Raw genomic sequence first — 26,663 nt, 5'->3', positions numbered from 1 at the left:
AGAGAGCTCTGCTGCACTTGCAGACATGCTCTGTACAAGGAATCTCAGCAATCCAGCCTGTAGCACACGCGCTACACACACACACACACACACACACACACACACACACACACACACACACGCATGTTCTCTCAGGTGACTAAAAACGAGCCCCTTCAGTGTACAGAATTCTATTGTGGGAGGGAAATCATAAAACCTAGGTTGAGAAGGAAAGAAAGAAGAAGCCACCAATGGAACTAAAAGAAGAGTCAGTAATGAGCAATTAAATCATCTCCAAATATTTACCAAGTGTTTCTAACCTCCCCATTAGACACCTGTGTGGCAGCTGAATGAAATGGTTCAGAGTGTGGGTGCTAGAGCCAGACTTCCTGGGTTTGAATCTCGGTTCCATTTCTTGCTAGCTGTGACCTCGGATCAGTTTACTCCTGAGCTCAGTGCCTCAGTTTACCCATCTGCTAAAAGGGAACAACAATACCAGTATCTACTGCCTATAAGTAGACCCTACATACATTTTAGCTGCTGCAATTTTTACTATGGCCAAGGTCCTTAAGTCTTTGAGTTCATCTCCTCCATGAAATGGTCCTTGAGCCACCAACCCTCAGAAGGACATGATAAGGATTACATAGGAAAAGAACTTGCAGACAGTGAATGTCACATAATTAGGAAGGGAAGAATTAGAACATGACCTTGGATTAGACTCCAGGCTGGGCTGCTGGGGAAGGGGGCTGCACACTGCAGCTTCTGTTGAAAGGCAGATGTCAGGGGAAGATAAGTGGTAAGACCACTGGCCAAGGAGACTCTTCAGAATGCATAGGCCTCACTGGCATTCAGAAAAAGGAAAAGATCCTCTGAGATGCATGCTCTCGAAAGGCCTCACAAAGACGTGAACTGAGTACGATCTGGGGTGAACTAAGCTAGCTGCAGAGGTATGTGAAGGATAGAATACTACCACGGTGGTTAAAAACAGGATTTGTGGGGTCAGAGTCCCTAGGTTCAAAACTCAGTCACTCCACTCCCAAACTGTGTGACCTTGAGTAAGTGACTTGCCCTCTCTCTACCTCAACTTACTCACCTGTGAAATGGAGGTAATTACAGTCCTTACTTTCATGGGTTATTATGAAGATTAAGAGAGGACATATGTAAAGCACTTATTAGCCTGATATCACAGGCTTTATGTTTTTGAAAGACATAAATGGGGAAACACAAAGAAATGTGGTTTGTACATTTCCCAATTGTTCACCCTCCTAGGAAAACAAGAACTCTACCCTGAGGTAACAGGGATTTAACATAAAAGATCCTTAGCCTCCTCTTCAACTTCTTCTCAACTCGTTCTTACCTCTGAACCTTTGCCCATGCAGTTCCCCCCACCTACCCATACTCTGGGAGGATCTGTGGTTGAACAGAATAAAGTCAACAAGCAAGCAAACAAACAAAAAACCTGGGTCTGCACTAAATGAGTGTGTGTTGACTGATTGCACAACATGCTTTTAACCAAGGGGACAGCATTTCCTGGGTGGTTTCTTAGCTCTAGAAGGAACCAAGGAGGAGTGATGACCTGTAGTCCCAGGCCTGGAGAGCATACCCAGGGTACGCTGATATGGTACCTGCTCTCTCGGCTACTAATCCAGGACGAAGTTTATCCCCTTCAGAGGAAAGCATATCTTATATCAGGTAAGTGATCCCACCTGCCCCTGTGTTACTGCTGGGCCCTCTGCAGAGGCCTGCACTAACTATTGTCCTCAGAGAGGGGCTGGTGCCTGAGATCATATTCCATATCTCCAAGGGGAGCAGAGGCAGGCCCCAAATCCTCTGGGGCCTTGGTCTACCCTCTGAGCTGCTACTGGAGGAATCTTCCTAAAACACAGCTCTTCTGGCATCCTGCCCCTACTGAATAACCTTCAGTGGCTCCCTACTGCCTTCCAAAGTCTGGATCTTGGGTGTGGCATTTGTAGCCCCTCAGAGACAGATCTCTACCTATCCTCCAGACCCAAGGCTCCACCATTTCTCACCAATGGTTCTCAGAATTGGCCTCACCCCCCTGGGTACTCTACCTTTTGACTGTGGGCTCTTCTCTCCCAGGTACACCCTCGCTCATCCTCCTTGACTGTCCCCCTCCTCCAGAAAGCCCTACCATTCCCTTGCCTGGACACCCTCTGAACCTCCATTACAATCTTATCCCACTGAACTGTGATGTTGTGTCTCTCTTCCCCTGAACTAAGAGCCCCCTGAAGGTGGGTATGGTGTTGGCTTCATCCCTATACCCCCAGTACTACCCAGCCCAAGGACTGGCATAGAGTGGGACAGGGGCTCAGGGAACCTCTGCTGACTGATCCCCCAAATCAAAGTGTTCACAATGGACTTTTATATTTTTGCAATTGCATCCTGCTTTTTAGGTGAAGTCTTTGTCCCCAGGTTTTACCAAGTGTATTCATTCAACCATTAGTGAGTACAAGATCTGTGCCAGGCACTGAGTGAATAAAACAAAGCCCCAGTCCTCATAGAGTTTATGTTCTACATGGGAGAGATAGCCAATATGCAAGAATTCAAATAAACAAGATGGTTTTAGAGTGCTGGGTAACACGGAGTGCGGGGTGGTAGGGGATATCCCAGATCCTGGAGGGCTTCTCGGAGAAGGAGACATCTGGTCTTTGATGATGGATCAAGGGAAAGGTGGGATGGGTAACACAGGCTGAGTTTCCTGCAGGCCTCTCAATTCAGAGTTTTGTCCGTGCTGTTTGCTGATCAGTGGACTGTTTCTGGGCAGGAAACCAGCCTGTGGCAGGCGTAGAAGATGGTATCAGAGAGCAGAGAGGCTGGGGCCGGTGAGGGTGGAAAGGCTGCCACCCAGCACAGCCCTCCACCAGCTCCTCCTTGAGCCCCCACTGGGCCTGTGTAAAATCAGAAAATATCTTCCTCCTGCCCTTGGGTTTAATTTTCCAAGTGTGTCCCTGAAGGTGCCGTTAACCAGATGCCCAAGGAGTTCTGGCGTCCTGCAGGGTGGATTCCTCTGCACTGAACATTAGCCAGCTGCTAACAGGCATGCAACTACCTGCCCTGGGCTCTCCACCTACCCCCTGCTCACCATTTTCTGGCGGGGTGCACGCCCCCAGCCTCCCCATTCTGCTCCCCCTGGGCCCTGGAACAGAGGGCTTTGGCAGCTTGCTCAACCCCAACCGCTGTGTATTTAATTAAAATGGAATCACTGCTCACCCAGGAATCAAGGGGTAAAACAAAAGGCCCTTTCATGGTGGGAACAGGCTTGGTGGCATCAGTGGCGTCGGCTACGGCTTTACTCACAAGCCTCCGGTTTCAAACTGCAGACGAGTTGGTGCTGTGGCTCTTCAATCGGCAGGATCTGTACCCCTCTCCCTGCCCCTGGCCCAGCCCAGCCCACTCTGCCTACAGCATGGACGAGGGCTCCTAGAGCCTGAAGGCCAGTCCTGGGGTGCCTCGGGACTGCTCACCTTGATCACAGAAAACCAACCTTTTCCTCCCTGCAAGGTGGGGGAGGGCCTGGGATAACGGAGGGTGGAACAAAAGGGGCTGACCATGGAAAACAGGTAAGAGGTCAGGCAGAGGACGCAATGAAGGGGCAAGGCAAGACTGAGATGTCCCTGGGAGAGAGGCTGGGTTTGCAGCTGTGGCTCATCATCCGGTAGGAGTCCCATCCTGCAGCCAAGGACACCCCTAGACCCCAAGACCTGTATACGTTCTGATCCTGCAAAACCCAGCTGCTCTGAAAGAGGAGGTTCTGATGCACACAGTGAGGGTACCCTCAGGGGGCAGTCCCCTCAGGGGCGTTGGGAGCTTGCACTGCCTTGCTGGTTGGCCCAGGGGGGATGGTTCCAGAATCTCTGAAGAGGGAAGAGACTTTGTGTGTCAAGCCTAGCAAGTGCAGGGGAAGTAGGCACAATCTCTAGGCAGAAAGGGGGAAAAGCGCCCCCGGAGACTGTGATTGGAGTCCAGTATGAGCAAAGGCACTCCTGGAACAAAGAATTGGCACAGGTAGGAGTCTAGTTAGGTCGAACCCTGAGCCCAAGGCCCATAATGGGAATGCCCACCTGGCTGGTCCGGGGGCATGCTCTGAAGCCACTTACTCATCAGCCCCCTGAGAGCAGGAAGACTGCAGGGAGCGATGACCGGACCCAGAGTCAGAAAGCCTGGATCTGGTATGGCTCTGCTCTAGACAGGCAGTCAGACCTCCCTCCTCTGGGCCTCAGTTTCCTCATCTGTAAAATGAAAGAGGTCATAATTCGCACTCTTAATTGTGGGGAAACGATGAACCAGAAGGTCCCTAAGGTCCTTTCAGCCTAATGTTCTCTGTCCCTCCCCCTGCTCACCCCTCCCCGCATTAAAGCCTACTGAGCAAAGCTAAGTAGGGGAGGCCCCTCAAAGACAAGGGGACACACATGAGCATGCACATACCACACAAACTTGCACGGGGCAGCGGGGAGGGCCACAGTGGGGACCCATAACCCCAGGACTTGGGCAGAGCCCCAACGGAGGCTGACTGGAGCTCAGGGTTGATGTGGGACTTAAGTCTACTTTCTGACCCTATTAGGAGCAGCCTCCCAGCAAGGGAGAGGAGTTTGCTTCATTTTCTTCATTTCTCCCAACTAAGCCTGTTCCTAGGCACGCAAATTCATTAATATGGGATTACAGGGATTAGGGGCTGCTGTACCCTGAAGGTGACCGAGGGCAAACTTGAGGGGTCTCACCAAGCAGAGAAAGAAGCCAAGGCTCAAGCACTCTCCACAGAGGGCAGGAGGAACGCTGCATTGAAGTCCCCCTTGGAGCCCCCCTCTGCTCCTGCACCTGCATCGAAGGGGGAAAGCATGGAACCATGCTTACCTCCTGGTCACAGAAAGCGTGGCTCTCCTGGAGTCCCACCCGCTCCCTGCCCTCTTTCTCTTCCCTCTGTGTGTTTCTCAAGAGGAGACTTGCCATTGTCAGAAGGGTTAGAACACGACTTCTGGCCTGGCTTTCTGCAGAGCACCACCCCGGACTCTGAGGACCCGAGGGCCCACTTCAGGAGGCACTGAGTGATGCCGCCTCACTGTGTGGCAAAGCGGTTCAGGCTCCTTCTCACTCCTGTTACTTAGCTCAAGGAGGAAATTCTTAGCTCCGGGCCGTGTGTCTTGGGCACCCAAGACACCCGGCCCCCTGGCACTTGCAGAACCTGTTCCCTTCTAACAAAGGCAGAAATAGAGACCAAGAGAGAGGGAGGCAGGCAGGAGTGACAGGTGGGGAGAGAGAGCATCAACAGACCTCAAGCCGCAACAGCTTGAGTAGAATTTCACCACATTATTACGTTTTCTTTGTATTTATTTTGATGGCTCGCTTCTATGTGTGACAGGTGGTATTCTATTCCATTTAGGTGCATGATGCCGTTAATCTTTAAAATAATGTCCTGGAGTACAAGGGTGAACTGACAAAGGCAAGAGCAAGCGGCTGACGGTGCACGTGGTGTTCAGATGCTGGGAAAATGGTGACGCGGAACGTGAACGGCCGCAGCTGGGAACCCTGACATAGAGGACGAATGCCACCCTTCACAGATGGGCACACTGAGGCCTGGAGAGGGGAAAAGACTCGCTCAAGGGGAGCTCATGGCAAAGTGGGGATCTGCACCGGGCCACCCCCGCTACCAGCCCCGGTAGCCTCCCACCTCCTCCCTTTCTGAGCCTGTGTCATTTCTCTTTGCTCTGAACTGGACCTCTTCCTTGTCTGGACTTCTCAGCTCTCCCTCTTGCCAAACCCTGGGAAGCCCCATTCTCCCCATCCTTGTTCTGGTTCAGGGACAGAAACTGGAGTCAGTGAGAATTCACTGTGAGGTGTATTAGAAAGAACTCAGAGTGGATGGTTGTCCCGGGAGACTCCATGCTCACACGCTGAGCAAGTCTGCACCAGTGCCTCACCTCCTCTGGGCCTGGCTTCCTTTCCTCTGCAAGAAATAACAAGGCCACCCCTCTGAGGACTGCTGGGAGGCCTCAATGATCCAACGCCTCTGAAATGCCCAGCACAGCGCCTGGCATTTGTATTTGGCAGACGCTCGACAAAGGTGAGTTCTCGAACAGAAACATTTCTTTTCAAAAGGAGCACAGTGTTGCTGTGGATGTCCTTGGTATATTCAGTGACACTCTTGACAGCAAGATGAGAAGTCTTAAAACCGCTTTAAAAATAGATTAGCAGTCATTTATAATTTGTACACTCATTGTCGCAATGCAAATGATGTTGCTAAAAGCCTTCTCTCTTAAGTGGGCTTGTTCAACCATCAATCTGCTTAGCAAATCCTTTTTCTTCTCTTGAGTGCAGGTACAATCCCCTTGCAAGAGTTCAGAATTGCAGAGCTATTAGCTCAGAGACTGGCTCCTGGGAATGAGATTTTATTAGGTAGGACCTACGGGGCCTGGGTAACCTGTGTGTTCTCTGCCCACCCCACTCCCCTCTGCTGCCACAGCAGCGGGGGAGGTGGGGGGAAAATTGATCAGAGCTGATGTGTTCCCAGATTTTTGTTCTGGCATTAAGTACCAATGCACCTTCTCCTTCTTCGGCCTTTCTACGTACAAAACACAAACCAGCACCCTAGAAATAAACTTCTCAACTCTCAGATCAAAGAGCAACCAACAGAGAACAAAGGCCTCTGGAAAGTGGGTGAGATCTGGGTGGGGGTGTAGCTCTGCGTCTTCAGCCCTCCCTCTCTTGAGAGCTGCGTGTTTGGCCAAACGGCATATCTTCCCCTGGGTGTCCCACGGGCATCTAAACTTAACAGGGCCCAAACCAGACTCATCGGCCCTCCTCCCTCTGCCCCCACACACTTCTCCCAGATTCCCCACCTCGGTGAGAAGCAGCCATTGAGTCATCCCTGTGGGCCAGGGAGCTGGCAGGCACCCTGGTCCCCGTCTCCTAGCCTTTCCAGTCTGCAGACATGTGATTCCTCTTGAATCCTAGAGCTCCTTCTCCTCACAGTCTTGGCTCCAGCCACCACGACCTCCTCCCTGGAGCCCTGTTAAGCATCCTGTCCTACCTCTCTGCCTCCACGTGGCCGACGGAGTGATGGCCATAAAACACACTTGCCATCACTTTCAGTCTGCTGCCCCAAACCTCAGTCTACCCTAACTTTTCAGATAACGTCCACATTCCCTGACTCAAATGCAGGACAAGCGTCGATTGGGTCCTGCGTGTGCACTGGGCCCTGGCCCCTTGTCAGACACAGGCCTGCCAGCATGGAGCATCGTCTCCTCTTATGCCACCCTCTACCCCTCCGTGAGAGTCTAAACCAGAGGCTGTAAACTGGCAGCCCCCGGGTGTATTTTGTTTGGCTTCCCCAGGTGCCAGACCAATATTTTGAAGTCAGGAGATTTCACACAAAAACTTGGATGCCTGGCTTCTCTTAAAAACTCAGGACACCTGACAACACCGAGCCAGCTTTCCTTCACAGCGACAATTGCCTGAAGCCGAGTCCTACTTCCCCTTTAGAGCCATCAAACACCTTCCAGTTGGCCACAGTCCCCGCCACTCTGTATTGTCTTACCCCGGCCTGCTTCTCTCACTTAGATCACGTGCCTGGGCTCTGTGGATATTAGAACCTGCTCCTCCTGGTCTATGTACAGTTTCTCCAGTGCATCTGACTATTCTTGTCCTGACCTTTGGCCTGCTTATCCCTCCTCCTCGAATGCCCTTTCTCCCCCTGATGGAAAAACACCCCCGCCCTTGAGACTCCACTTCAGCACTCCCCTTGCTTCTTGAGAGAATGCACTTTAGCCTTCTGTGCCCCCACTGCACCCTGTACGGATCTCCTTCCCAGTATCTCTTGCACCGAAGTACTCTTATTAATACTTCCGTCTCTCCCACTGGAACGTGAGCCTGCTGCTCCCTATCTCTAGAGCACAAGACACTCCCTCACTAAATAGGCCCATAAAAAACTGTCGATGGGTGGATGGATACATGCTAAGAATAACAAAACAACAGTACTAGCCTGTGTGCTGGGCTCTGACCTAAGCATTTTATATGTGTTATCCCATTCAACACTGAACAGAACCCAACATGGAGGACCATTATTATCCCCATTTTACGAATGGGGAGACCAAGCCTGCAGTGGGGCAGAGGGTCTGACTGCAAAGTCAGCCTATTCACCACCCTGAGCAGTGTCTCCTTGCCCCAGTTAGGCTCAAAGTCGTTCTTGTCACCTGACAAGTCAATGCCCAGAGAGGCCAGGCTGAGGGGAACCTGGGCTATGGTTCTGGGCACCAGGCCTGGGCCATCAGGAAAGAAGCACCCCATGTCCTAGGAGGTCTCAGCTTGTCAGGAAGGATCAGGAAGACCTAAGGACTCCACCATCCAAGGTGGGCCCGGCATCAGGATCACCCTGAGCAGCACCAGCACTGGGATGCTGTTTCCAAATGAGTTCAGAGTTCAAGTCTGGGCTCTGCCATGCATGAGCTGCCTGAGACCCCAGGCAAGAGGCCCCATCTCTCTGAGCCTCACTTCCCTCACCTATAAAATGGGGGTAATAATTGCACCCCCATCTAGAGCCGGAGTAAATGTACAAAGAGACAGTGCATACCAAGTGCCCAGGTCTGTGGTTGATCGATGGTGGTGGCAACTCTCAGCAGAGTCCCTTGCACAAAGCTGCACTATGCACCATCCCATTCTGGGAGCTCAGCCCCTGGCTAGCAGATGGGGTAGAGATAGGAGCCTGGATTGAGGTCCTGGGCTCGACTCTAGGGTGAAGTAAGACAGGCTGCACTTCAAATTCTCCTGGCTATCAGGCTGAAGGCCCAGTTCCTTCTCCTTGGTTAACGCCTGTGGGTGAATGCGTGTGCGTGGGGCTGTGCAAATGCATGAGTGTGAGCCCTGGGGGCGTGTATCTGTGTCTGTTGAGGCAAACGCATGCATCCTTACAACACTGGTTGAGATCCCTAATGCATGCATACATATTTGTATATCTGGTTACGTGTGAGACCCTTTCTCACATGCCTACTCACGATGCCCTGAGAGCCTGGATCATGTCTGCCTTGGTCACTGCTGTATCCCCAGGGCCTGGCATATAGTAGGTTCTCCATAAATCTAAGTGTGATAAATGAGTCTACACACACTCACACGCACACATCCGTCTACTGTTCCCAATCACTGTATGTTTTACTTTTTTTTTATTGATTTAAAAAAATTGTTTAATGTTTATTATTTTTGAGAGAGAGAGAGAGAGAGAGCAAGCAGGGAAGGGGCAGAGAGAGAGGGAGACACAGAATCGGAAGCAGGCTCCAGGCTCTGAGCTGCCAGCACAGAGCCTGACGCGGGGCTTGAACCCACAGACCGTGAGATCATGACCCAAGCTTTAGTCGGCTGCCCAACAGACTGAGCCACCCAGGCGCCCCTATGTTTTACTTTTTTTAATGTTTATTTATTTTGCGAGAGACAGAGCATGAGCAGGGGAGGGGCAGAGAGAGAGGGAGACACAGAACCCGAAGCAGGCTCCAGGCTCTGAGCCATCAGCACAGAGCCCAACGCGCGGCTCGAACTCACAGACCACGAGATGATGATATGAGCTGAAGTTGGACACAACCGAGCCACCCAGGTGCCCCTCCAATCACTGTATGTTTTTTAAAAAAAGACTTAATTTGGTAATCTTGTGATGAATCTCATACTGTTTTCAAGTGTCCCATCTTTCTCAGCTTCACCCACTCAGAGACCAAGGGGCACCATCAGCACGGTGGTTGGTGGAGGGGGAAGAGAAAGCCTGCATCTGAGTTGGCCAGGTTTGGCAGGAACCCAGTTCTGCCTTGTGCCTTATGACACTGGCCAGCTCCTTTACCTCTCTGATCCCCTTGGGTGAAGACTGGTTATGTCTGGGCAAGGGAAAGCACAGCACAGAGTCCAACACAATGGAGTTGTCTGTCTTGGTAATTCTGACCTGGGGCTCCCCCACCAGGCTGGGCACACCCAGACTTCCAGCATTGGGCCTCCCAACTTAGAAACAAGATATCTCTAAAATTTTTCTTTCTCCTAACCAAAGGTCTTTTCCAAAACCAAGAAGGATTCCTGGACTCCCAGGAGAAGGGTCAGTGGGGGGGCCAAGGCAATGCTCAATTAGCCAGCCTGTGATCTCCCCTTCCCCTTCCCCTCTGATACCATGCTTAGGCTCTCCCGGCACCTAGCCAGGACACGAAGTCATTCTGTTATGTCCAATTTCAAGTTTAGGCTCTCCACTACCAACCTCCCCAGCAGCACTCCCATTTAATATTTGGAAAACCTGCCCTCAGTAAAGACATGGCACCCCTCTTTCATACTTGCACCCAGTATCATTTAGTCCCAAGCTTCAAAGGATTCAGTAGGGGCAGGGTAAGATCTTCCTGTCTCACTGCTGGCTGATACCACAAGTTCAGTGACCACATTGGAAGGGCTAGGAATCTGGACGGTGTGCAGGTGATACATCTGGCTTTGACTCAGCTGCTCCCGAGGTTTTACCATGGAGCCTGCTGGGACATGGGATTGAGGGCGCCTCCAGGGTGACACCATATTGCAGCGATAGCCTTCTAGCATCACTAGCTCACCATGGCCACATTCAAGCTCATTACCTCTCCTCCCTTCCCATCTGCACCTGCTCCTCTTCCCTCCTCCCCTCTCTCATCCAGAAGCCCCCAACACCCATCCAGTCTCCACGGCCCACTCCCAAATCATCCCAGACTCTTTCTTTTCCCTCACAGTTGGTGTCCCACCCAGCCTTGCCACTGGAACTCAGAAAAGAGCAGAGCTCTCCCTGGTTCTCCACTTCCTAACCCCACTACCTTGGTCTAAAGCACTGGCCTCCAAGAGTTTAAGGTCACAGTTTTCTTTTTTGGTGTGTGTGTGTGGGGGGGGTGGGTACTCCCTGGGTCCCTCTTCACCCCATCCACATTGTAGCCAGACTCAGTTTTCTCAGATGCAAAACTGACCACATCACACCATTCTTTAAAAATCTTCAGTGCCTCTCATCTGCCTATAGGATCAAGTCCAAACTCCCTCACCAGGCATTTGAGGCTTTTCATGATGTGGCCATTCTCAGTCTTTTCTGCTCATTTTCCGCAGCCCCTGCTCAGGACTGCTGAGCCTGTCACTATAAACTATTACCTTGTTGGATGTCCAAACCTTTTTTCAGTCACTCATAATATCTTGGCTGCCTTTTGTCCTCTAAAGAACTCCTACTCATCCTTCAACGCCCAAACCAAATGGCCCCTCCTCTGGCACCCTGAGGCCCGAGTGGCCTCTCCCTGCCCCTGGAAGACCCTCTCCTATCACACAACATGTGACATTACAGTTCTTTAAGGAAGCATCCTCCTGGAAAGACTAGGGGTACTTCCGGGTAAAGGCCTCATTCTAGCCCTCCATAAACCCCCTGGTGCCCAGAAGGGAGCCTGGCATGTACTTGGGCCTCAGAAAACCTCTGGCAAAGAATGAAGGAAGGAGCTAAAGTCTTTCGGGGAAGTCCTACAAACTACCTTGTTTTGGATATGAGCCAATAGCAACCTTCCTTCCCCAGAATTCTGGGCCACCTGAAGGGTGAGCAGAGCCAAGTCTCCCTGCTGCTTCACAGAATCACCAAGAACAGGCTCTTAAGCTGTTTCCTCCTTCAATCTCAGGAGCAACAGCTTTATCAGCCTCGTTCTTCTAGGAGGCCCAGAGCCTGTGGCTCCTGCCCAGCCTCTGTGGGTCCATGGCACTTGCAGACCCTCACTTACCTACCCTTCCAAGCGTGTCCTGGGCCGGCTGCACAGGAGGAGCGGGCCTCTCCTGTGCCCGGGGCTCCAGGGCTCCAGCCCAGAGGGGGCTGCGGGGTGAGGAGCCGTGTGGAGCTCTGGCTGCCAGCAGCAGAGGCGGACAGAGCCGATGCTGCAGAGCCTGTGGCCGCCCTCACCCAGGACTGCGGCTCTGGCAGCCGCAAGGAGCCTCCCGGCATCGATCAGCCCTGCTACTACAAGTCTCGGTGCTCCTGGCTGAAGCTGGAGGCTTTGAAAGTATGCAGAAAAAGAAATAGAAAATTAAAGAAAAACATCTAACAAAGGGCCATCCGTGGGGGCCAGACGGCAAACCATTTGCCAATATAGGAATGCCAGTGGATGGGGGAGAGGAAGGCCCTCTGATGGTCTGTGCAAGGGAAGGGATAGCAGGGGGGGTTCCAAGTTCCTGAAGGTTAACCCTGTAAGAGCTAACTCTTTTGCCTATCAGGGTTTTGGTTTTACCAGGAATGGGTATAAAACTCACAACACAATGAGCAGTGGCTCTCACTTGTACTTTCAGCACCTTCTGATGATGACGACACAGTGATGACGAGGTGAACCTCACTGGGACACTGCAGTGTCTTTGGTCCACTGGTGGGGGAGTGGGCTGTGTGACCTGACACTGAGTGACCCATACTACCAGGTCACTCTTCAACGACCCGAGCTCCCTCTCGTTCAACCCCTACCATACTGTGAAGTTTCACATTCCCACTGGGCTCATCGCAGTTCAGGAAAATCCTGTGACTCAGTCTACTCTCTGTAACCATTCCTGGTTCCTTTGCTTCTCCATGTCCCCTTTTTTTCCTTCTTATATCTGTCTTATCTTTTTTTTTTTTTCCTAACACACAATGCTAGGCTCTGGCATTGGAGTTCTGATGATCACATTCTTCAAAACCAAAGGGCATGAGCCTTCCTTCCGGCCCTGACCAATCAGTTCGGTCCTCTGGACTCCTAGAGCGGCCCATCCTCTTTGCTTATTCTTGGAAGGGGCCAATTTGGGAGCATTTCCAGGACCCTGGGGGCTCTTCCAGAATTTGAGTCAAGGGATTCCCTAAGTGGGGTCTGACGTGAACTGCATTTGAGGACAGTGGGCCTTGGGGCTTGCAAAAATGATGGAGGGGAAGGAGAAAGGAATCGCCAAGCCAGTCCAGAGACAAAGTCAGGATCAGTATCAGCACCAGCCTCAGAGACCCATCCTGGGGGTAGGGTGTGCATATCAGGCAGCAGCAGGCAGAATCTAGACCCAGACTTAGGGTCCTGTGGACCCAGCTTCTCAATCTGCTCCCCTCCACTTGTTGGCTGGGCCATTCACCTCTCTGAGCCTCAGGATGCCTGCATGTGAAACAGAGACAGTGATGTCCACAAGTTAAAAAACCTACACTAAAGCTTCTGGCATGGCACTCTGTACCTGGTGGCTGCTCAGGACACATGATTGGCTCTCTAACTGTCCCCTCCTTCAAATCTCCCAAGGGGCTCATGGAAGACACCAAGAACTAGGTAAGGAAGTTCCAGAAAGCTGCGAAATACGACCCACAGCCAGGAGCCAGCCCACAAGGCACACAAGTCAGGGTTTCTGGAAGGCAGCATGGAGCCCCCTGGGAGAGTGGAGCAGGCACTGGCTTTTCAAGAACTGGTGGTGCCTGCCCAGTGTGGATGCCCGAAAGCAGGAGGGGGCCAGGCATGCCCTGGCCTCGTTTGTCGCCTGACCCTAGATCCCGAGCATTTTCAAACCCACATTTACAGGCTCCTTCCAAAATCATGCATGAGTGTGGCAGAACATTATGTCCTCCGGCAGGTATCATTTAGTACTTTTTTCCTTTTAGATGCTTCTCCCCATGCAACTGGAGACTGAACCGCCAACACTTTGGCTGTATGAAGAGAGTGAAATAGTGGGATCACGGACGTCCAGATAAAGTGACTGGGTTGACGGTTTCCAAATGAAGAATGTTCTAGGCCTCACTCGCTCTCCAAGTGTCTGATGAGCTGGGATTCCTAATATTCTTTTTGAATACAAAGGTGAGCCTCCCTCCTCCACCTTAGGTCTTTTTCCTTCCCCGTCTCCTCTTTTTGCTTATTCCCTCCGGTCTCCTTCCTTGTCTCTGTCCTTCCCCTTCCATGGTGCATATGAAGATTGAGGGAGGAAGTGTCAACACGTGCTGGAGGGAACCTTGGCCCAATCCCTCTGGGTTTCCATCTACTTCTCTGTGAAATGGGAGGCATGGGGAGGGCCCTGCCAAGTTTCTGTGTCTGCCCTGCAGAGCCATGCACGCTGCCAGAGGGACCAGGAGGAAAGCTCGCCCGGTGACCACAAAAGGTATTAGAAGTGCATCCCACTGGGCTGGCCTTCCTCTGCTGTCCTTCCTAGCAGGTGGCATGCAGCCCAAATCAGCCAGGCTGTGCCCATTTCACAGGTGGGAGCACCCACGGGCTCAAAGGCATGCCTCGGCACACCTGAGACATCTTAGAATCAAACAGCTGCCAAATCCCACCTCAGAAGGCATTCTCCTTATTCATCCATCTGTCTGTTAGAGCTGGTGGTTCCCGACCACTCCTGAATGATGCTGATGACACCTGGTTTATCCTGGGCGTTTCTGCTAAGTGCTTTCTCCACAAACGATATTTTAAGTCATGATTATGCACCCTGGCAGGGGTGGGCAGGGCCCGCTGCTCCTGTTCTACAGACAGGGATGATGAGAACTGCCAGCAGAGGCAGGCTCCTTCCTACCCTGAGTGAGGATATGGTAGGGGTGGAGCTGGTGGCCGAGGGGCAGGCAGGGGTGTGTAGGATCCACACCTGCCTCTCAGCTCACAGCCCCCACTCCCTTCTCCTCCCAGGCTCTCCCTTGCCTCAGCCTGCCAGCCTTCATATCTGTGCCCTGACCCGGGCGGGGATGTGTTACCCTCCCCTTACTGGATGAAGGCAGCCTGAGAGGTTAGGAGCCTGCCGGGAGGCAAACTGCCGGGGACCTGAGCAGAATGGCATTCTAGAGAGGGACTTGGTCCCTCTCCTGAGTGACTCAGATGTGACTTAGGACCTGCCCACTCTTTTTTTGGTTTTGTTTTAATGTTTATTTATATTGGAAAGAGAGACAGACAGACAGATAGACAGACAGTATGCAAGCAGGGGAAGGGCAGAGAGAGAGAGAGAAACAGAGACAGAATCTGAAGCAGGCTCCAGGCTCTGAGCTGTCAACACAGAGCCTGACGTGGGGCTCAAACTCATGAGCAGTGAGATCATGACCTGAGCTGAAGTCGGATGCTTAACTCACTAAGCCACCCAGGTGCCCCTGGACCTGTCCCACTCTTGTTCCAAATGACTCTGCCAGGGCCCCCCAAACTCACATAGGCTTTTTTATCTCTGAGTTCTCATTTCAGCCTATCCCGTTGCTCCCCTTTTTTACCTTTACCTGTAAAAATCCTTTATAGTCTGCATTAACTTCTATATCTGGTAATTCCTAAGAGTGTGACCTTGGATAAGTGACTCCGCCTCTATAAACCTCAGTTTCCTTTATCTGTAAAATAGGGACAGTACCAGCACTGTGGGAGTTAGATAAGAGAATTCATTTCGAGGGCTTGGCATGTTCCCAGGACGGGGTAGGCAGGCACTCAACAAAAATACCTTGTTGCTATGCCCGCCCTGATCGCCCTCAAAAAGGAGTGATTTCTCCTGGCTCTACATCTCTGTTATCCTACATCCCACTTCTCTCACTCTGTTCTACTGTGTGGGTAGTGACTCCCATCTCTTCTCTCCGGCCACACTCTGAACTGCCAAATGATGCCTTCAGCTCCTGGCCCGGAACTAGGTACAGACAGTGCTGGACCACTCCCCTCTGGCTGCCAGCTGTGCAGTGACAGCTCCCATCTTAACCCTTACAGGCCCCACAGCCCCTCAGGGGTCCCTGCTCTCTGTCTGCACTTCCTCACCAACCATTCCCACCATCATCCCCCCCAGGCGGCTACTGTCACCTCTCCTCCTCTGCAGCCACTCAGCTCAAGGTCACTGCAGTCCCCATCTTGTCCAGTCCCGTGGCCATTTCTTGGTCCTCCTCTTCCTTGACTTATTGCATTTAGCACTGACTTTATCACCCCTCCTTGTGAAACACCCGCCCGGACACCCAGCGCTCGCCACTTCTGCCCCTCCCCAGCCACTAACTGTTGCAGGCCTTGCCTTTTTTTCCTTTTTTTCAGCTCCTTTTTTTCCTCCCCAACTACACTCACTCCCTGAGTTATTCCATCCAGTCCTGGGGCTTCAAATATGATCTATATACTGATCTCTCCCTAAGCTCCAAACTCATAGTTCCAACTGCCTACTCCACACCTCTACTTGGATGTCTAATGAACATCTTAAAGTCAATGTGTGCAAAACATTAGCCTTCATTTCCCCCAACCAAACCTACTTCTCCCTAGTCCCCACTCCTGGCCTCCAGTCTTCTGCTAGTCTTAGTAAAGGACACCAGTGTCAACCCTGTTTATAGTAATGAATATGACTGACTTTTGACCCGGGTTCCTGGGAGGGAGACTCTAAATCCGGAGAACTTCCCTAGTGACAGAGGTATGTCTTGTCGTTCATGAGCCCCTGGGACTACACCTGAGTTTATGCTAATAAGCTGAATCAGGGTGGGGGCTGGTCACCAGAAACACCAACTATGGCATGAGGGGATCAGGGCTTTGAGCCAGCTCCACCTCTAGGGGAGGGAGGATGGAGACTGACTTCAGTCATGTAGCTAAGGAATCACTCATGCCAACATAATGAAATCCTAATATAAACTCTGGGGGCGCCTGGGTGGCTCAGCAAGTTGAGCATCCCACACTTGAGTTCTGCTCAGGTCATGATCCCAGGGTCATGGGATTGAGCTCCACACTGAGAGTGGAGCCTGCTTAAGATTCTCTGTCTCTCCCACTCTGCCCCCTCTCCTTCGCTCCTGCTCTCTCTCTAAAATGCGAAAAAACAAAAACCAAAAAAACTCTGGAGACTGGAACTCAGTGAGGCTTCCTGGTTGGTCAACAACCAAGGTGCCAGGAGGGCAGACACGTCTCTGGTGGGACCCTGCCAGACCTCACCGATGTGTCTTTTCATTTGGCTCCTCCTTTATAATAAAACTGTAGCTGTAAGTAGTGTGCTTTCCCGAGTCCTGTGAGTCATTCTAGTGAATTATCAAGACGAAGAGGGCTATAGGAACCCTTCAGACTTGTAGGCAGCCCAGCAGAAGTGTGACAGCTTGCACACCCCACTTGCAGCTCACATCCGAAGCTGGGGCAGTCTTGTTGGGAACTGTGTCCTTTAACTCGTGGGGTCCGTGTTAACTCTGGGCGGTTAGAGCCAGATCTGAATTTCGCCACCGCAGCTGGCGTCAAAACACACCCCAGGGGTCATCTATTCAACAGGGCCACTTCTCCCCACTTCTGCTGCCACCATCTGGGTTTGGCACCGTTGTCTCTCCCCTGAAACACCACAACAGCCTCTTCCCCGGTCTCCTGGGTTCTACTCCTCCCCCATGCACGTCTACCCTACACAAAGCAGTCAAGGGGTTTCTGTTAATACACAAGTCAGCCCCCCTCACTCCCCTGCTCACAATTTCACACGCCCCATCCCAAAGTCCTCATGATCTAGCCCCTCACCAGCCTCCCAGACCTCACCTCCCACCACTTTAGCTGGCCAGCCTCTGGAAAAGATCTCAAACGGATGACCCGGTGTCTCGGAATCTTCTGCTTTGCAGCTGGCTGTTAAAAAGATTTATTTACATAGATGTGGAAGGAATCACAACAGGGCTGTAGAGTTCAAACAGTTTGAGCCAAAGAAAAAAATGTTTTGTTAGCAGGCAACAAACAGATGCTCTGAAAGCAAAATGTGCTAGGTCATTTACTTCAAAAGTTACCGAGAGATTGAAGACAAAAAACAAAACAAAACAAAACAACGCAATTGAGAAAAACGTATTGAATGTGGAATCTCCTAATTTGGGTTTTAGTTTTATTTCTCCCAATTCTGACTTGTGTGACTTCGGGCAGGTGGCATCCTCTCCCTGAGCCTCAGTTTTGTTATCTGTAGAATGGGGAGACTCCAAACACCTCCTGGCCTATTTCCTGGCATCACTGTGAGAGTCTCATGAGAGGCAGCTGGGAGAAGACCCATCAGATGTTATTTAGTTTACTCCTGTGTCAACATCTATCAGGGCAGGAGGAAGTCCCAGGACATTTGGGCAAGAAATAAAGGGTCAGTACCAAGTGGATGGCTAGGAATAAAGGCAGATTTTCAGTCTCCCAGGAAAGGTGCCGAGAGAAGAGATTTTGCTGAGTCAGAGGAAAATGGTAAACCAACTTTTGGTGCTTTGTGGGTCATGTTTCCTTAATCAGCCATATGCTCAACAACTCCAGGGTGCTGGGCACCGTCCTGGGTCCCAGTCTGGACACTGGGCCTCAGATAGGCAGCCTCTTCGCCTCTTTGGACCTTGGGGTCCTACCCTCCCTGCCGTCCAACCTGCTGGTGTCACTGTGAGAACTTCTCCGAGGGGCTGGCGGTTGGACTGTTAGAGCTCAGTATCGGGTGAGCATCTGGCAAAAGCACCCCCAAATACCCGTGCCTCTGCCCTTGCCTAAATCCACACCTGGAGTCATCCTTGACTCTCTCTCTCTTTCTGTCCACATTGTGAGAGCCATTCTCCTCTGCCTACTTCTCATCACCCATGGCCACCATCAAGTCAAGGTTACCCCATTTCCTGCCTGGACAGGAGCCTCCCACTGGTCCCCCTCCTGCTCCCAACCATCCAATCACTGCAGAGCAGCAGCCAGGGTCATCTTTTAAAATCACGAACCTGTTCGTGTTACGCCCTGACTAGAAGCCTCCGGGGGATTCCTCATGTTCACAGACTAAAATCCAAACTCTCTCAACAATGGTGGCCCCCTGATGCTACCCTCCTGCCTCCACCTCTTATCTCACCAGCCACCTCCCTTGCTCTCTGTGTTCTTGCAATGCTCAGCTTCTGTGTTTCCAATGCTTCTCACTCCCTGCAGGATCTTTCCATAGGCTGTGCCTTGGCAGGAATACCACTTCCCCTATTTGGGGTCCCTTTTCCTCACCTTCATCTTGGCCCATCATCTAGCATCTATGACCTGTGCAGATAGATGCATCCTCACATATCCTCTGAATTTCACCTCAAATAAGCCCCTCCTCAAGGAAGCCCACCTTGATTCCACCACGCAGCCCCCACCGCTGGGCTCTCCCAGCAGGCTGAGGGTTTCATTGCCTTCATCACATTATAATTATTATTCTGTTACCCCCTTTAGGCTGTAGGCTCTGTGAGGGTAGGGACCGAGTCTGCATTGCTCATTCCTCTCTCACCAGTGCCACACTTGTAACAGGAACTTGCTAATTTGTAAAATTTTACAGACTCACTTTGGAATCATTTTTGAATCTGTTATGCTCCAACTACCTATGCAGCTTATATCTAGCCACTGACTATATCATCAATCTTACTCTACCCACACTTGCTGAGTGAGGCCCAGTGAGGCCAGGCAGCAAACAGCAGGATATGCAGAGAGATCCCCACGACAGGCTATGTCAGTGCTTTAAAGTGGGGCTGAGGTCAAGAGAAGGAGTGTCTTCCTGGGAGGTTAAGAAAAGCTTCAGGGTAGAGGGGCTCCTTGAATGGGGTCTTAAAGGATGCTTAGAAGTTTGCCAGGCTGGGGATGAAGCAGAGGGAAGGGCTTTGGAAGAGACCCAGAAAAATGAAATAGTGTGAACATTCTCCTAAATCTTCCTCTGCAGCTCCACTTCCAGAACTTACATCTAGACCCTCATCCCAGCACCTCTGCAAAGGCCATCTAAATAGATTTTCTGTTACAGTCTCTCTTAGCTTCTGTTCTCAATCTGCTCCACCTTTGCTCAAGAGCCTGCTGTAGCTCCCTCCTACCCTCCCCTTAAATCCAAGGTGCCTGCCATTAGATGCCTGCCTCAGCCTCTCCCCAGTTCTCACACTACTCTCCGGTCTGATCATCTCTGCTTCTGCTAAACTCAACAACCACAACCTTCCACACCCCACTGGCTCACCTATTCCTTTTCTCCACCATTGATTTGATACACCAGTTTCACCTTTGAGGTGATGCTAGGAAAAACTGTTCTTAAATTTTGAGTTTTGAATGATTTAATTGTTCACACCTAACTCACTGGTTCTTACCGCAGCAGACATGCTTGAGAGCGTCTTAATAAAATTATCTTTTTTTGCACGCTGAACTCTTTCTTTTGCCTTGACATTGAACAGCCACTCTCTGGTGGCAGGCCACAACCAGGAATGGTCATACTTTTGCTTCTGGGTGCTGTTGGAGAGGTGAGGTGTTACCCACGTGTACTGGTTGCATTTGGTGCCTGCATCACGCCTCCCTAGGGGCCTCTTAAAGGCAGAGACGATGTCTTCTCCATCTATATCCCTGTTCCCACTCCAGCTTCAAGCTTAGTGCTCTGCAAAATAGTGGCCACAGTCACTGAGAATAGGCTGCCCCTGTTATGGGCCGAGATGTGACCCCTAAATTCATGTGTTGCAGACCTAACACTCAGTATCTCAGAATGGACTATATTTGGAGATAGTGTCTGCAAGAAGGTAATTACAGCAAAATGAGGTCATGAGGGTGGGTCCTAATCCAACAGACTAGTGTCCTTTTAAGAAGGCAAGATTAGGACACAGACAACACCTATTACGACGATATGAGGACCCAGGGAGAAGGCAGCCATCTAGCCAAGAAGAGGGACCTCAGAAGAAAACAAACCTGAGGACACCTTGATCTCAGACTTCTGGCCTCTACAACTGTGAGCAAATTCATTTCCATTGTCTAAGCCACCCTGTCTGGGTATTTTGTTATGCCCATCTTAGCAAACTAATACAGCCTCCAAAAAAGCTCTCTAAGAACCACAGTTTGAGAGATGGAAGCATACTATGTGACACAGGTTTGGGTTAAAAAAAAATGTGTTAAGAAAAAGAATACTTTCGAATGAAAAGCCCCAATATAACAATCTTTCCTATACAGCAGACTAGCAAAATATATACATACACACACATACACAGGGTGGAGTGGGGTGGGGAGAATTTCTCTCCTAATTGTGACTACTCTCTGTGATAAATAGTGAACATTCCACTGTGGGAAGAAATGCAGAAAAGCACAAAGAAGAAAACAGGTCACCTGTTACTCCCCCACACTTTGGTATCTGTTACTCTAATCTTCCTCTCTCTGCTACCCTGCTTGTTTCTTTCTACCCATTTTTTTTAATGTAGTTAAATTTTGGCAAATTGCCTTTTCACTTAACACTGAAATAAGACCATTTTCTCCTACGTTATGAAAAATTCATCTCAAACCGTATTCAGTGGCTGGCCAGACTCATCCACTACCCATCTGCCTGTACCAAAATGGGCTCCCCCAACCTCCCGCTGCTGGACATTCACATTGTTTTTTGTTTTTTAACAAACATAAATAATACTATGATAAACATCCGTGTGGATAAATCTACGTACACAGGCTACTTCCTCAGGGTACGTTTCCCAGAAGGGGAATTACTGGTTACTTACGTTCCGAAAGAGGAAACTTTTAAAAATTATTAAAATTTTCTAGGAGCTTATGCCACTTTAGGGAATGTATCAATTTCTGACCACACATATGAAAGGCTCCCCAGAGTCTGTGTTGTAATTTTAGACATCTTAAAAAGAAAAAAAAGACAGAAAGAAAGAAAGAAAACCTCGGTTATGGGGCCATAGTCAGTGCAAGAGCAGGACATCCATCCCTGGCTTCAGCGAAGTTGCCCTTCAAGTGAGAGCCTGGTTACTTAGCAAGAAAGGGGAGAGGGGGTGCTTTAATGGAGGGAACAAACCAGGTTGACCTTGTTTTCGAACAACGATGGTGATTTGCCTCTCTCGCTCACGAGCACAGCAGAACCAGAGAAGGAGGCCACGTTCACCTCTGACAGCTCCTTAATCCTTCCCCAGCGCCACTTTTCGCTTCCCCATCAAAACTTACCTGTCCCACGTCCCTTCCCCCAAGGCCCAGCTACCTGCCGGAGCTAATGTGGTCAGATAATTGCTACAATGGACGCAAGCACCCATGGGTCACTAGACCACCCCAGATAGCATTCGGGGGTGAAATAAATCAAAGTAGCATGTGCTTGATATGTACAACGGAAAAAACGGAAAACTCGAATTGCATTTAACCTTGCAATGTGGATATAACCACCATGAACCCTCAGTTAACATTTTGATGGAAGCTTTCAAAGCTTCTTCCTCATCCTCTCCCAGAGAGTGACACAGATGGTGGCGATTTGGGCAGCGTGACCAGGGGGGCGGAAGGGGGGTTGGATGCGGAAGGCTCTATCCAGTTACACACCCTGGGGCAACTGCTGATTCCATCTAGGAATGAAGGGGGCTCCACACACAGCCACCCCCGAGGAAGGATGATTTCTCTGAGATAACTGAGGGTAGCAGCCCCAGGCCATCGGTAGTGGATCAGCCTGGCTGGTCCCAGACAGTTCCCCAAACAAGGGGCTGTGTCTTCAAATGTTTACACGCAGGTGGTTTGGAGTTGGGGGGCATGATTTCCCAGGGCCATCATGGTGATAAGGCCGACAGACTAGCCTCCAGAGGCCTCACCCACCCAAGGACAGGGGCCAAACAAAGTACTGCCAGGGCCATAGCCAGCTTCACACAGTCACTAAGTTACCAGAAATGTCCTCGTCAGGCCCTGTACCCAGGCTGGGCCAGGGCCCTCTGTGCAGTGCTCCTCCTCCATTCCCAAATCAGACAACCTCTCAGTGTGGCTGACCCCAGCAAGAGAGTAATCAAAAAGTAATCACATGGCATTAAAAGATACTAAAGTGTGAATGACTGATACGACGGCCCTGTAACCCACACATGAGTATTGCTTTTTATCACAAAAGAACATTTACTAATCCAAGCACACCTCTATTTTGGTAGAATATCACACTAACGTAAAGGGGCCACAACCAGGCTCTGGGGGGGACTGGGGAGCAGGGAAGTCACATTTAGGAAATAGGCCCAAACTGCAGCTTCAGCTCTGCTTCTGGCTTCCCTCTTCCTCCACTGCTACCCATAGGTTTTTTGGAGTGGCTGCTGAGAGCTTAGATGCTGGGAGGAAGGTTAGGAAGGCTGGGGTGCACAGGACAAGAGGGGTACGGAGAATGAAGGTGGTATAGACACATGGTTCGCAAACCACATATTTCTAAACCCGGCCACTGATGGTGCTGAAGTATGTGCCCAGGTGAGAGTGGGGCTTCTGAGGCCTTCCAGGTGAACCAGGGGTCTTGGCTCTCATACTCACCTCTTTCCTGGGCTGCTCTCAGTCTGCACTCCGGGTGTGGGAAACCTACAAGCAAAGGAGATTGAGATCAGAAAGGTCTGTCAGAGGGGCCTGTATTTTCCAGGTCATAAACTGGTGGCCAGATTCAGATCTGGCTGTTTAAAATTTAATATTTGAACTGATCCCAGTATTTAGAAACTGAGGGATTTCAAGCAAAAGTCCGGCTTTCTGACCCTCTGGGGACAGCTGTACCTCTGGGCCATCTGCCAGCAGGCCAGCGATGGGCTGCAGCCACGAGGGCTGCCAGCTCAGGCCACAAATGCTCCCCAATCCCAACCTGTCTGGGCCCTGTGAGTGCTCAACTGTGACGTCCCTGCTGTGGGATCTGCCACCAGGACCCGCACAGCCCAGGTGTGCTCCCTCTTCAGGCCTGCCTGGGCTCCCTCCCCTGCCTTCGCTTCTCCTGCTCCAGACAGACTAGAAGTACAGAGGGAGAAATCCAGGTTGGCCCCTTGGAGAAATCAAGAATAAGAGGATGGAGCTAGGGGTGCCTGGGTGGCTCAGTCTGTTCCGCATAGACTTCGGCCCAGGTCATGATCTCATAGTCCGTGGGTTCAAGCCCCTCCTCTGGCTCTGTGCTGACAGCTCAGAACCTGGAGCCTGCTTCAGATTCTGTGTCTCCCTGTCTCTGCCCCTCCCCTGCTTGCACTCTGTCTCTGTCTCTCTCTAACATAAATAAACATTTAAAAAAAAAAAAAAAGGAAGATGGCATCAGACTCCAGACACAGTTTGGGTGGGGGCGGGGGCTGCTGCCTCCTCTCCTGCATCCCTTTCTAGTGCCCTTGCTCTGCGGTTCTGGGGGGCCGAATCAGGCACGCTCCTAAGGGTTTAAAAAGGACCTCGTCACAAAAGCGTGTGCAGGAGTGGTGTGGTTTCCCTGGGGGGAGCAGAGGTGGGGATTCTGCTGCTACCACCCCCAGGGCGTGGGAAGAGGCAACGGATTCCAGACCCAGGCATAGAGAAGACCCCGAAAGGAGTTGGCACCTGGAGTCAAGGCATGTGGCCGGCCCAAGGGGACCCTGAGGGAAACGGCTGAATATTAAATAACCTAACATCTCTCCCCTCACCCTCACTTTATATCCTGCTGGAGCTCCCCATTGGCCAAAGCCAACAGGAAGCCAGAGAGAGGAGGAAGTGCACTGATGACTACAGGTCCTCTCCCAGGACACAGGGCAGCAGGGAGAGGGTAGAGGGTGGTCTCAAGGGGCAAGTGGCAGGTATATAGCACAGTGGCCCTGCCTTCCTGTACCCTGTTCATCCCCAGAACCCACACCCTTTAGGCCCTGAGGCAAGGATAAGCAGGTCCTACCAGGTGTCAGGAGCTCAGTGCCACCTTAACGACTCTTAGTTGGCATCTCTCTGCTCACGTGGAGTGAGCCCTGCCCCACCACGCCCCAGCACATGGAATCCAGCCCATGCCCCGAGCCCCTCTTGCAACCTCTGCCTGTTCTTTTCCACTAGGCACCCTTCAAATTCCTCTCACTGTGGAGCCAGGCTGTCCCCTTCCTGGAAAGACAGCCCAGCCCAGAGTTCACAGAGATCCGGGAGCAGAGCTGCAGGGAACCCACAGGCATGAATGCTGATGCAGAACAGTCATGGAGACAAAGTGGCCACCTGAGAGCTCCTCTCCCCAAAACTTTTCTGGGAAAAACCTGAGCCGGACAAGAGGCAGCCACGTGCAGGGTTTCATGGAACCCAGAACCAGAACTGACCCAGGAAATCACTTGCTCTCATACCTGCTTTGTAGTACAGATGGAGAAATTGAGGCCAAGAGGTGGGTGGTCCTGCACAGACCACACACACAAAATGGCAGAGGCAGTGTTCTGTTCGGCCACCAGTCTATCCCTTCCCCTTGGCTTGGGATACACGAGGGCTCAGCCACGTCAGGAGACTGATGTCGGGCTGTGTTTGCTCAATAGCGATTTTACAACACTGAACGATCCTCAGTTCGTTTATTCCTCACCCCAGCTACTGGAGGCACGTACTGTTAGAATCCACATGGTACAGATGAGGAAGTTGAGTCCCAGAGAAGTTACCTAGCATGCCTAAAACCAGCACAGCAGGTCAGTTCTGCAGCAGAGGCAACGGCATTGACAACAATGATAATGAGAGTCGGGACTTGGATGCTTTCTCTGTGCTGAGGTCCTCACACCCGTTATCCCATTAAAATTTTGTTTGTTTTTGTTGTTTTTTAAACTGGAGAGCTTCTATTAACTTTTCCTACTTAACTAAAACATGGAAGATATATCGTATATATATTTCCAGTTTTATTGAGATATAACTGACCTATGACATGGTGTAACTTGCAACATATTGATTTGATGCACTTCTATATTGCAAAATGATTACCAGCATAGGTCTAAGTAATGCATATATGCATATATATGTATATCCTATATTGGGTCCTATAATTACCGTCTCTTTTTTTTGCGGTGAGAACATTTAAGATCTACTCTTAGCAACTCTCGAGTCTCTATGTCCCATCGTTTTAATTGGAGAAGACTAGCCATGTGGTTATTTAGATGCCTCCTGATCATTTTGTTGCATACGTTTTTCTGACCCTCTGTGGCCTCTCCCTAATGCCTTTAGGTCATAGGAGGTAGAAAGTTCAGAATCAGCCACCTGTCACACGCAGTACCTTCTGGTGATGTTCAAGGGGCTTCCCCAGGCTCAGCTGGCCTCACCTGCTTCCCACCAAAGGCCCTGAACCCATGCACATGGTAGCAAGGTCTGGAGCTGCGGGCAGCCAATCGCGTCTCATCAGCGGTGCCCCTGTCTTCTCCAACAGAGACTGTTGAGATGAAAGATTGATGAGCAATCTGTCCCTGCTGGTGAATTTTTAATTACGGAAGAAAGGAGACCGACCCCAGCCCCTGGCCCAAACCAGAACTGCAGGGAGAGTGGTTCTTCGGTGTCAACACTGTTAAAATTTCATCTGTACTGACAACAGCTATGAACCCTGGGTCCAAGTTTTTTCTGTCCATAAACAGAGGTGAATGGCAGAGATGGAGAGTGATTGGTGGGAAAACCAGAGCTTCCCTCGCCGCCCATCATGGAAAGTTCTGGTGTGACATGAGGGGGAGTGAGAGACACGGACTCCAGACAGCCCGGGGTGTGTCTGGGCACAGGGGCAGTGGGTATGGGAGCCTGAAGACCATGGCAGCTGTCAGTCTAGGACTACTGTCCTTCTAAATTGCAGGTGACCCCAATTCACACCCTGGATCCTCTTACAGTCAACGAGTTGAGACAGGGCCAAGCTTGGAGCATGGTTGCTAGGTGGGGCCTCAACTCCAGCCTTGTAGAGACAAAACAGACCAGGCTTCAGGTCACTGCCCCAGGACAGCAGCATGCCTGTGGGATTATCTACGGCTTGGTTCAGCCCAAGTCCACAAGCAGACAGGAAAGGGAAATAAGGGCCCACATTCAAGTCTCTGCATCACCATTTACTGGCCCATTTTCCTGAGTAAGTCACTTCAACCTCCGGAAGCCTCAGTCTGCTCCTCTGTAAAATGGGGATAGAAACCACTACTGTGGGGGAGGTGTGCTGGTGAAGGTAAAATG

At 51.0% G+C, this 26,663-nt stretch overlaps 1 protein-coding gene across 11 annotated transcripts in view; it reads right to left on the bottom strand.

Annotated features, from left to right (window-relative positions):
* Positions 1–26,663, bottom strand: part of ATP2B2 (ATPase plasma membrane Ca2+ transporting 2) — a 384,493-nt gene that overhangs the window by 275,978 nt on the left and 81,852 nt on the right. For all 11 annotated transcript variants that reach the window (XM_053218944.1, XM_027042626.2, XM_027042629.2 and 8 more), the window contains exon 2: positions 23,064–23,108. The gene's annotated coding sequence lies outside the window, so the exon portion shown is untranslated. The remainder of the gene's footprint in view (positions 1–23,063; positions 23,109–26,663) is intronic.

Source organism: Acinonyx jubatus, chromosome A2, assembly GCF_027475565.1.
Source record: "Acinonyx jubatus isolate Ajub_Pintada_27869175 chromosome A2, VMU_Ajub_asm_v1.0, whole genome shotgun sequence".
NCBI lineage: Eukaryota > Metazoa > Chordata > Mammalia > Carnivora > Felidae > Acinonyx > Acinonyx jubatus.
The sequence above is the reverse complement of the archived record's forward strand: the minus strand, read 5'-3'. Positions and strand labels throughout refer to the sequence as shown.